Source organism: Micromys minutus (assembly GCF_963924665.1).
Source record: "Micromys minutus genome assembly, chromosome: X".
Taxonomy (NCBI): domain Eukaryota; kingdom Metazoa; phylum Chordata; class Mammalia; order Rodentia; family Muridae; genus Micromys; species Micromys minutus.
Genome location: NC_137970.1, coordinates 49942914 through 49954970, shown reverse-complemented (window position 1 = coordinate 49954970; position 12057 = coordinate 49942914).

Below are 12057 nucleotides of genomic sequence, written 5' to 3'. Positions count from 1 at the left end.
TTCTTACTAAATTCCAGATGGTTCATCTGCCTGTCTCGAGAGCACATGAACCCAAATCAATGCTGGGTGGTCAGCAGATCCCTTTAGCCTAAATTTTTAATTGCCTTATTTTTAAACCAAACCTAAGAGAATGCTGCTTTTCAGGTTCCCTCCTCCCCCAGGCACTGTGCTGTCCTTTATCTGTGCAATTCTCTATACTGGAATCAGATTTTGTTTTAACTACTTCCTCTTCCTAGCTTTCATGTTTAGTAGGTTTCTTTTCTTTTTCTTTTCAGGTGTAATGTCAGATTTTTAAAAGATTTTTTTTCTTTTTATTCTTCTCTCATACACTATATCCTAACTGCAACCTCCTCTTCTCCAAGCCTCCCCCCAACCTCTCCTAGCTCCACCAGATCTGCTGCTCCTCCATTTCCCTCCAGAAAAGAGCAGGTCTTATCAACTGAGCACAGCATAAAAAGATGCAAAAAGACTAGGCACAAACCCTCATAAACAAGCTGGACAAGATGGCCCAGTAGGAGAAAAAGGGTTCCAATAGCAATCAAAAGAGTAAGAGACAGCCCTCATTCCCACTGCTAGGAGTTCCACAAACACTCCAAGCTAAACAATCATAGCACTAAACAGAGAACCCAGTGCTTACCCATACAGATTCCCTGATTGCCATTTCAGTCTCTGTGAGCCCTGCTTAGTTGATTCTGTAAGCTGTGTTCTCCAGACATCTTCAACACCTCCTTCACAGAATTTCCCGAACTCAGGCTACTGTTTGGGTGTGGGTCTCAGCATCTGCTCCCATCAGCTGTCAGAGGAAGCCTCTCTGATGTTTGAGCTAGGCACCAATCTATGAGTGTAGCAGAATATCAGGAGTAATTTTATTGTGTGTGTGTGTGTGGTTTTTTTTTTTTTTTTTGGTTTTTGTTTGTTTGTTCGTTTGTTTTTTGGTAAATCCTGTTTAGTTCTACCCTAGATCTCTGCATCATCTCAATGTCAGGTATGGGACCTTCTTGTGACGTGAGTCTCAAGTTAGAGCAGTCATTTGTGGGCCACTCTCACAAGCTCTGACCCAACATTGCCCAGCACATCTTGCAAGCAGGACAGGAGTGGGTAGAAGGTTTTGTGGCTAGGTTGGTGTGCCAGTCCCATCATTGGAAGCCTTGCCTTGTTAATAGATGACAAGTTCAGGCTATATATCCTCTAATACTAGGAGTGCCTCATTAGGATCACCCTCATAGGTTTCAGGAAGTTTCCACTGCACTACATTTCCACCTACTAAATAACCCCCTAGCCCAGTAATCTCTCCCTGTACTCTCTCCCTCTTTTCCTCCTTCCATTCTGGAATCAGATTTTATTTCTATGACTTTGTAGTTTTAAGGATTTGTCAGGTTTCTTAATTCATCTGACTCTTAAGATTATTTCTTCTTCCATGAAAGAGAATACTCAATTTATAATTCTATTGCACAGATTAAATAAAATAACAGATGCGACATGTTTATAGCCTATAAAATACTATAAAATATAAGGTAGTTTTATCATGTTAGTCAAGAAATGCCAAAAGGCACAAAATTTTATCACATCTGTGAACCATGATTTTTTACTAGATCATGTGATATATTTTTCCCTAGCCTATTTATAGACCCAGATTTGCTTAAGTTCAGTTCACTTGGATACCTTGAGTAAAGTTATCATTAGAGGAAAAAAAATCTAATCTTTTTCTGATTGATACAAAGGCCAGTAGGAATTATATCACATGGATATAGATTTTTTTTTCAGTTGGTATCTTGGTGAGATCCCTAATGAATACCCAAGTGTGATTAAAACAGTCTTCTTTCAGCAGAGGAAATATTGTATAGGCAATTAGTAAAATGTAAGAAAATTAGATGAAAACTAAATTTACATTCCCCTAGCTACTTCTAAGTATAAAACATAAATCTGTATTCCAAATCTCCCAATATGTAAAAATATCTTTAAGGAGGTGACAAGAAAGTATTAAACAATCCTTCATTGCACACCATTGTAAGAAGTCCTTCCCTAAGGAGATGTAAGCAAAGGATTTCCCTCCTCTTAACATTTGGAGGAAAAACAAAAATATTGTTCTGTCAAAGTCTAACTTAGACAACCACTGAGTACTTACAGAGAATAGGTGACTTTAGAAAGTCTCACCCAACAGATGGTGTTTTCAGAGATACATAGATGGATGACTCTCATACATACTTCATTTAACATTTCCCAGTCTGTATAATCCCAAATCCTAAGGACATATGCAATTAAGGTAGAATTTCATACAAATGACTGGTAAGTGAAGGAAAGAATTGTGGGGTTTTCAATGTGAATACAATGATGCTCCCTATTCCCACCTTCTCTGAGAGAACAGCAATAGTCAAAAGGCCAATCTTGATGTCTTTATGGTCTCTTGCAAGCAGGCACAGCTCATCTGATGAGGGTAACATCTGTACTATTTGGAGTACCACATTCTACAACATATATTCAGATCACTGTGTAGGGGCTTAGTGTATTAGTATATGTAATAGTGTAAGGCAATGTAGCATCATGTATTAAATGGTGTGGAACAGTAGGCATTCTGGAAAGGTGGTTACATGTGTAGTCCAGAATAGGTTTCAAAAGACTAATGGAAAAACAGCAAGGAGATTTTTGTGTATGTTCAGAATAAAAGAGTAAGAATGTCTTTCAAATAGAAGGATCATATCAGGTACTGTGCATGATTCCAGGTAAGGCTCTTGAGATATAGCAGGGACAGACTATTGACAGACAGTCCTTGAAATTCTGAAAGCAGAGACTAAGTTGAATATGGTAAGCAGTAGTTGCCCTTTGTGAATTCCTGAGTTGGAAACCTGAAGAGAAAATAATGTGTTAAGCAGTGCACAGAGCATATTATAGTCATAAGCACTTACTATCAAAACTCACTTGTTAGCTTTCATTGTGTGATGTGGTAGCAAGTATGAAGATGATGGTTTTCAATGGAAGCAAGATATGGTCAAAAAGAGAGAACAGTAAGAACACTGGGGATCAGAAAATCCTTATCAACAAGTCTGAAGTTTGGCATAATTGGGAGTTTTAGATATGCTATAGGTGGGCCTGAAATTCAATACCTTCCCAGAGCTAAATCGGTGAATGGCCTCTGGATCTGACCAACTTCCAGGAGCCAAAATGTACAGCAGTCTTTCCTCTCTGACTTTCTCAAAGCATATGAACTCATCTGTGTTAGTGTATGTGACTGGGTCAAAATCATCTCTGTTGTCTGAAAAGAATGAAGTTGCAAAGGCAAAAACTGAACTCAGCACCCAAAGACTAAACAAAAGACGTTAAATTGAAAACAAGAAAAAAGTCATTTAAGTAGCAAGCTGTTTTTAGTTACTCAGGAAAATGTTCACTTTGACACACGTACACAAGCTTTGTAAACGTACACAAGCAAATGCATTTTTCCTACCCTAAAATATTTACATGCAACCTGAACGTATTGGGCTAGAATGATAAGGCTATGTGACTTTGAGAAGGTTTCTTTAAACTCTAAGAAACATCAGGTTTCTCATTTGTGAAATAGTAATGATAATTCCTTTCTACTTCAGAGGATTTCGAAGGGTTAAACAATACAATTCAATATAAAGCTTCGAGAACCTAGCATGAATTTGGTAAACTTAGTATAATTATTAGACATTAAGAGAAAATTAGTCAGCTTATTGTTGGTTCTTAAACTTGAATTCATTTATAAACAGTAAACATTTCTCTCAGCTTGCTGTTTAAGTGGTGGCTAATGGGTAGAATGTAACCTAGTGTGATAGCAGCTGCTTAAATAGCAACTGGGTTTTAGTTTATTTGACTAGCTACAGTTGAGTAGAGGTTATGTCAGATGAGAGTGGTCAGCAGCTAATGAATCCAGTATGTAACTTGTCTTGATGAAATACTATATCTTTACCCTTACTTTTTCATATTTTCTGTGAATAAGCCTACTCCTAAAGGTAATGTGACTTTAACTGGTACAAAATATGCATTTTCTCATAGAGTTTGATTATAATGAAGCTTCACTTGAGAGAACTTAGGAAATGAAAGATACCATATGGGAATCATTGAAAATAAGAGCTATTTATTGTCATTCACCTGCATATGCTGTCTGTGGAGCTTGTTGGTGACTACCAAGCACAAAGACACTGTCATTGATACAGTACATGTGGTGGCATGCTTATATTTTTTGGTTATGCTTGGGTTCTTGGATGAATTGCTTTCTTGGTTCAGCAAGATGGGGATTTAATATAAGAAGTACAAATACTACTAGGACTTTTCCAGGTGGGGTTATGTGTACATCTTGCTCCTTTACCTTTGTTCACTTTTATGGTTATATAGACAAATAGTTCTTTTTAAACATAAATAAATTACACAATGATAACTAAGACTAGCTACCATTAGGGATTTGTGGGTCATTGGATCTAGGATGTCACAATATTATCTACAGTAGTCTGGCAAGTGATAAGATTTTTAGCCTACCTTGGCTATTCCACTATAATGGAATCAAATTACTATGCTTTCTTGCATTTCCTTGTCATCCCACAGCTTCTTGACAAGTATTTGGATGACCACAAAGATTTTAGTGTCAGCAGCTATAGCTGTAACTCAGTATGGCAGTACTGAACCCATATATTCCGGCTAATATTGTGAACAAAAATTAGCAGTCAATTTTGTCATGTTAACTCATCTGAAAATTTTTACAGATTTCAGCTCTTTATACCTATTTATGATAAAAAAAAACAGCTCCTAGGTCTCATTTCTTCATATTATAATTCCATTATTTCTCTGGCAAGTAAGTTCAATGCTTGCCAGTATTAGCAAAATTACCAACTGATTCTGTTTGCAAATAACAAGGAACTTTTTATTAAATAGTCCCTGTGGGCACTGTGGATCTTTAATTACAGGATCATATTTAGAGCACTGTTTTTTATAATACTAGCTTTTTACCTTTTCAATCCAGCATCTTGGGGAAAAAAGAGATAGGAATACCTTGTCTGAACATGGTACAATTTCTCCAGAACTGTATAAAAACACTGAAATAGTTTGTGAACAAAAGAGGTGAGTGATAGCAAAGAACTAGTTAAGAAAAGTAGAAAATTGGAGCAAAAATTAAAAGAGGCCAATAAAAGATGGAGAAGAGTGAACAAAAATAACTTAGCCAGAATAATATAGTCCCCCCAAAATATTTTAATATGTGTCAAAATAACTTGTCTATAATCCACAGGTTGTCTCATCATATAGTAGATTCATTTGCTCTAGTAAGATTTTTATCTAGGTATATAATAAGAGCTAATTAGGCTGTCTTTTACATTGAAAAAAAAAAGACCATAACCCATAATGGAAGATGTTGGGAGACATTTTGCTACAGCTCTCTCTCCTATGACTCATAACCCATATTTCTGCTATCTTACTGGTATTTTAGTTTTAAGTGAGGCTGAATTTTTGGGCTCTAATGGTCTCAGGAGTACAAAGGAAATGGGTTATATAATAAGTCAGGAATGTCACATTTATCTTCCCTTCTAATTTAAGCATAGTACCTACCTTAGTTACAGAGCATATTGTATGGTGAACTATTTTATATCTTCATTGAGAATGTTATGGGTCAATATACCTATTATCAAAAATGACAATAGGATGGATGATATAGTGAATATTTATTTAAAATGTATAACTATGTAACAAAAGTTGGATTTTTTTTCAAGAAGGCCAATCAGTGTGTGTGTGTGTGTGTGTGTGTGTCACTGTGGATTAAACTGAGCATGTCATACATGTTAGTCAAGCTGACTCTCTCAGGCCAAAGTATTTTCTGGAGGTCCTGGGAATTGAACCTAAGCATTCTTAAATCCACTGTTTCTCTCATCTGAGCTCCCAACACCTTTAAATATAAAAAGCAAGAATCACCTTCATTTTACAGGATTGTATACCAATAGTGAGATAAAGCCATGATTTAAACTTGGGCCCTGGCTGCTGGTCCAGCATTCCTCTTGTCTCTCACCATGACCTCTTGTGATTCAAATTAAGTTGGCTAACCTAATGTGCAAATTTGATCACTTCTCTTTTTTACCAAAAACTGTATTGAATAAACTACATGCTTCAAAGCCCTCAGGGCCCAAGCAGCTCTATTGCAACAACTTTATGCTATTGTTTCTCTGGCCCTTGCTTTTTCTCATCAACAAACCAAGATGACAGTGACTTTACTGACTCATGGTCTAGCTATATTCAAGTATAAAAATGTATGTGACCACTTCATTAAATTGTAAATCTATCTAAAATTGTTTATTTATTAATTCCTTAAATTTAACTGAAATTGACACTGGAAAAGCAGACTGAGACCCTCCCTCAAAACCAAACCAAACACACCAGAAATTTTGGGGGGATCCTTTATTTCTTTTGATTAAGTTTCAACTGACAAAAATATATTGATTATAATGCTAACTCTTGATTTCAGGTGATCTGCAAGCTGAGATCTGCCTTCAGTCTCCTCTACTTTTTATTAGTTTCCTGTAAGTAGATATTTTATATATGTAGAGTTCAATGGGATTGTTTTACTATAGCATCATGTTAAGGAATTCAGTATCATCATTTAATTGTTATAATCAGTTAGTCCACATATTTCTTAGTAATCTTTTGGTTATTCCACAAAGAAATGAGTTTCATTGTGACATGTCCATTATATTGTTTATTTTTCCCACCATTTTCTTTCCCTGCTCTTCTTGCTGGTCCTTTCTCCACTCAAATAGTACCACTTTCTCTTTTCATGGCACACATGTTCCACTATCTAATATTATCTAATCTTGTTCTTCCTACCCCTCTTTTTCCTCACCTCTCCTAGTACCCTTTCTACTTACAGAGAAAGGGAGAGAGAGCGAGAGAGAGAATTGTGTTATTTTCATACTAAGAATGTTTCACATTGATGTGGCAATGCATTTGTATATCATAAATGGTAGTAGAATAAATGATTCAGTGAATCTATGTTTGTGGCTCTATTGAAGAGCATTTGCCCTCAGCCCTGGTATATTAATAGGAGATAGGACCATGAGCTTTACCAGGAATAACTTGGTGCCAGATCTAAGCCCTGATTTCTCTCCTGGTAGTTAGATGGAGTACAGTGAGTTAAATTTTCTGATATTTTTTTCATATTTATTAAAGGAAATAAAAACATCTGTTTCACAAGGCTGCTGTTTGAATAAAGCAATAAACATATTTAAAGTGCTTAGTAAAGTATCACTCAATACATGTTAATCTTTTACCACATTGTGAGTGCTTAGTATAACCAAGTGAGTTTGTGGATGGATCAGTGCAGAATATATCCCACTCCTATAGAAAGACCTTCTGAGAACACATCTTAAGAATGAGGAGGGTTTCCAGCATCTTATCTGAATACTAATGACAGCATTATTCTAGACATACAAGCAAGTAAATACTCCATCTTTAACAGCTGTGTTTAGTTAAGAAACATTTAGAAAGTGCAGACTTTAATCTGTGTTTTCTCGTTGGATTTCATCACCATCTGATTTACTTTTTTCTGGATAAAAAGTATAATTGTAGCTTGATTTTTTTTTTCCTCCCCATACACATATTTCAGCCATACTTCAAAGAAAAGGCTGCCTTTTAAAAAGCCTAAATAGGGCAATGTGTAAATATTTGAAAGACGTGGCAGTAAGTGGATACCTGAAGAGGACTTTAGAGTAAAACTTTTAATGACTAATGCTTTTTTTCCTGAAAAGTACTGTTTCTTTAATGCCCATGAGAAGCAGATAACTGTAGAGACACCACATCGAAGCTGTTTGCATAGCTCGGTGAGTTAATAGCAAGAAAGAAGCTATGATTGAGTACAAAAGGATGCTAGGAGTGTCTGTGGAATTAGAGGAAGTTCTCTTCTCTCAAGAAGGAGCTGGAGGACAAGGCAAATTTCCGGGACAGAAACTATGGGTTCCTCTGACCTCTCTTTTCCACGTAAAAATTTTTCATTTTAGATTCTACCTTGGGATTTGAAATTTGATAGCATAGGGTTGTAAAGATCTGTGGAAGGGGACCAAATGGTCTTCAGGGGGAGCTTGAAGATTAGCTAGAGCTGTGTGAAACCACAAAGGCTATAGCCATGAAGAAGCTCCACTACTGAGAGGGCAAATGTTTACAGTTTATCCTAAACCATGTCCCCACAGTCCACAGCTTCACTTCCCTTACTGCTGCTCAGCAATAGGCAGGTCTGCAATCCCGTTTCTCTCACAGAGAAGGAGAAGCAAGAAAATTCCCAAAAGCTCTCAGGCCACCTAGCTTGGTGTACACAGAAGCAAATGAGACTGTCTCAAAAAAGTGGAATCTGAAGACCCTTACCCAAAGTTGTTCTCTGACCTCCAAATAGAAGCTGTATTACATGCATGCCCATACATACACACACATACACATGTATGTACATATTGTATACACACACACACACACACACACACACACTCCAAACACAAATATGTGCAGAGGTAAAAGAGAATTCATTGTATATATAACCTGTGCTACTAAGTGGCACAGCTAAGACTCAGGAGCCAACTTGTTGACTTCATTCAAGAATAATTCCTTTTTCTCCATACTCTTGCTTCTACCTAGATCCAAACTTATACTACTTAAGTACTGTCTATTACTATCAGTATTGTTATATCATATATCATCATTTTTGTATATCATCAGCTTTATGAAATAGTTGGATCAGGAAGGAAAAGAAACTAGATTTATTTACTAAGTTTTATGCTCAGCACTACAGGGATGTATGACAGTAACAAGTAACTATTGTTGGACCACAGCCCCTCAAGGTTGATTTGGATCTTTGATTCTACAGCCCAGACTTAATAGGGTTGTAAAATCAAGAATTTTAAACCAGCCAATTCTAATTAGGTACACTTTATGTTGGAGCCATCCCCTGGTTCATGAAGTGCCTCTAGTCCTGTCAACAGAAGAGCTGAAGCTTGTGGACATAATTTTATGGCTAGGTAGGGCAAAGTACATTTGTTGTCTTGGAAATCTAAAAGTCATGTGCCACCAAATAAAATTTGTGAAATTGCTGTTAAAACATCTTGTTTATAAATGTGTTGAAACATAAACAGTGTGCTAAAAGTATAGCATATGCAGATGTGGCAGATGATAGAATCTTACAAGGTTGAGGATACATTGCTAAGATTAAAAGAAAGTTCTATTTTTTCTTTCTGCCTTTATTTTTCATATCTGAAGAAGCTCTTAGTTTCTTTTCATAGAGTTGGCATTTGATTTTCATTTTAATTTTCATGGTATGTTTGCACTTAATTAGTGCCATGCCAGGTTGACTGCTTGTTGTTTGCTTTCCACAAGCCTTGATTGTAATCTAGCCTAGGTTAGCAGGGAAATTGTAGAGAGCTTGAAGCAGTAACATCCAGCCAAGAGGATGAAGTGTCATTTCATTTGGCTTTCAAACTCTTTGCAGAGACTTGGAATAATGTGGCCATGCATTTTTGAAAAAGCATGCCTTTTTAAGATGGAGAAAATATATAACGAAGACACCAAAGGCAGAGAATGATCGTCTATCTTGGCCAGTTTACACGTATTTTAATTGAAAAACCTCCATGACTTCAGCCCGGGTGGGGGGAAGCTATGGATTGGGTGTTTAAGAGGTTTTTAATCTACCACACTTTCCACTGCCCACAGCTTCTTCAGTTTGATAGAATCCCCCTGTCCTTTATAATAATGTAACCCAAATATGGCACAGTATGTGAATGGCTTCTGTTATTCCCTTTCTCAGCACGGCTGAGTAACTTGACTAGGACCTAACTTGATTGAATTTGCTGTGTTTCCTTGTATATCTGCTTAGAAGTTGATCACATTTATTCTAGATTTGTGCATCTGATTCTCTTGATGTCACAGAAAGCCCTCCAGTTTCTTTTCTCCATCCATTACTTCAATCTGTTACTTAATGTTGTCAAATTGTTACCTAGCTAGTGACGGAAAACTCACTTTTTCCTTATGCCTGTCCCTTAGAATTCATTTCATCTTTAGACTTTTCTCTTAGTCAGTATCCTGAGCTAATCTTTCTCCCTTGAGTTAGTTCCTTTTGTGGTCTAACAAAGTCAACCTTTGAGATAGATGTATTTAAAGACAAAAAAAAAAAAAAAAAAAAAACATTTCTTGAAATTTCTCCCTTAAACTACAATTTTGAGTGTTCTTGTTCCAGAATTTTTCTTCTTAATAATTTCTAGTTTGCCTGCATTGCTCATCAAAGCTGATTAGAACATGTATCCATTTCCTTTCTGCTAACTTAATGACAACCTGTGTTCCTTGTTCAATTATTTATATTTCTGTAGATTTGTTTTTGTTTGTTTGTGACAGAATCTTAATACATAATCCTGATTCGCCTAGAACTTTCTATATAGATCAGGCTGACCTTGAACTCAAAGTGACCCATCTGCCTCTTCTTGAGTGATAGAATTAAAGGCATGCTTTACTACTCCTGTCCTAGTTTCTAATGTATTTTTAAAGATTTTTTAAAACATTTTTGTTGATATTTTTTAATGTTAGATCATTAGCACTGACAAATTATTTTAGTTAAAACACGTGCGGTCAACACCTTTTTCCCACCCCACCCCAAGAGACAAACATTCTAATTTGGCATGACATTATCTGGCCTAACAGTGCCTGGCATAGGAAGTACCTAAAAGGTCGTCTTCCACTCTTTTAGCCTTCCAGAGTGGTTGAATTAAGTTCAAACTCAGGATGTTTTTGAAATCTTAAATCTCTCTGGGGATGTTTTTCATAACATCTTTGAACTGGATAATGCTACAATAAATAAAATATGCTGCACGAGATTAAAAGGTTATTTCCCTAGTGTATCAAGTTAACAGACAACATGAAACTTTCTATTAGGCTTTGGACATCTCTGGCTGACAGTGTAGTAACCCTGTCTCCATTAGGTCCCTAACCCCTGATAGTCCATAAAAACCTTAGCCAGTAAGCTACCTGTCAGAGTGAGTGCTGAATGGCAGCAAGAACAAGAAAACAAGACATAGAAAAGTCTAAAAAACAAAATTTATGAGATACTTCATAAGCTCATAATATGAGTCCCAGGAATCAGAGCTGATGACCAATAGAAACCCATTATTTGAAATTAATATTGGGGAATAAGCCCCACTTGAAACAAACAAAATTGACTATGACAACAACAGTCAATAAATAATACCAGTAAATTAAGACAATAAAGGACAGGGCAGGTGTTAGAGTGGGTTCAGTTAAAAGTGAGATCACAGAGCCAAGACTTTGAAGTCAAGGATTTCCATACAGTTCTAGGCTGTGCATCCTGAGTAGCCATCAAATGAAAGTAGAAGCACAAGTGGTGGTAAATAGATACCATAGAGTATTCTGTAGCAGATAAAAGTTTAAAACAGGAAATATTTGCATAGAAGTGTGAACAAATCTTACAAAAGTGTTCTATAATAACAATTAAAAATAATGAGACCTAGCATGGAGGCGCAGCCCTGTAATCCGGCACTTGTGGAAGAACCACTTCAACTTTGAGGTCAGCCTGGCCTACTTAATGAGTTCCAGGCTGGCCAGCACTAAGTAGTGAGACCTTATATTGAGGTGGAAAAAAAAAACTTTAAATAGTGAGAACTATTGCATGATGCCACTCACATTTGAATTCGGAGTATTTATAACAGTACTCCTTTAAAAGGGAGTATATTTAGTACATTAGAAGGGTTGCCTGTGAAAGAGTCTAGGAATAAGCAAGAGCAGCTGAGTGCATACAAGAGGAAAGGTTTGCTTGGTTCATTGAGACCAATAAAATAATAAAAATCATGCAAGAATATGCAAACAGAAAATGAATAGGTGATTAACAAGTAAGACCAACAGTGCTGACTTGTTTACATTTCTATGGTAATGAAAATGTTCTGTATTGGCTACACAAGACACATGTCATTACTGAATATCTGATGTGACTAGAATGGTTGATGAGCTGGTTTTAATCTAATTATATTTAAACTAAAATTTTTATAGCTGACTACTAGCCACAATATTAAAAAGGTAAAATTT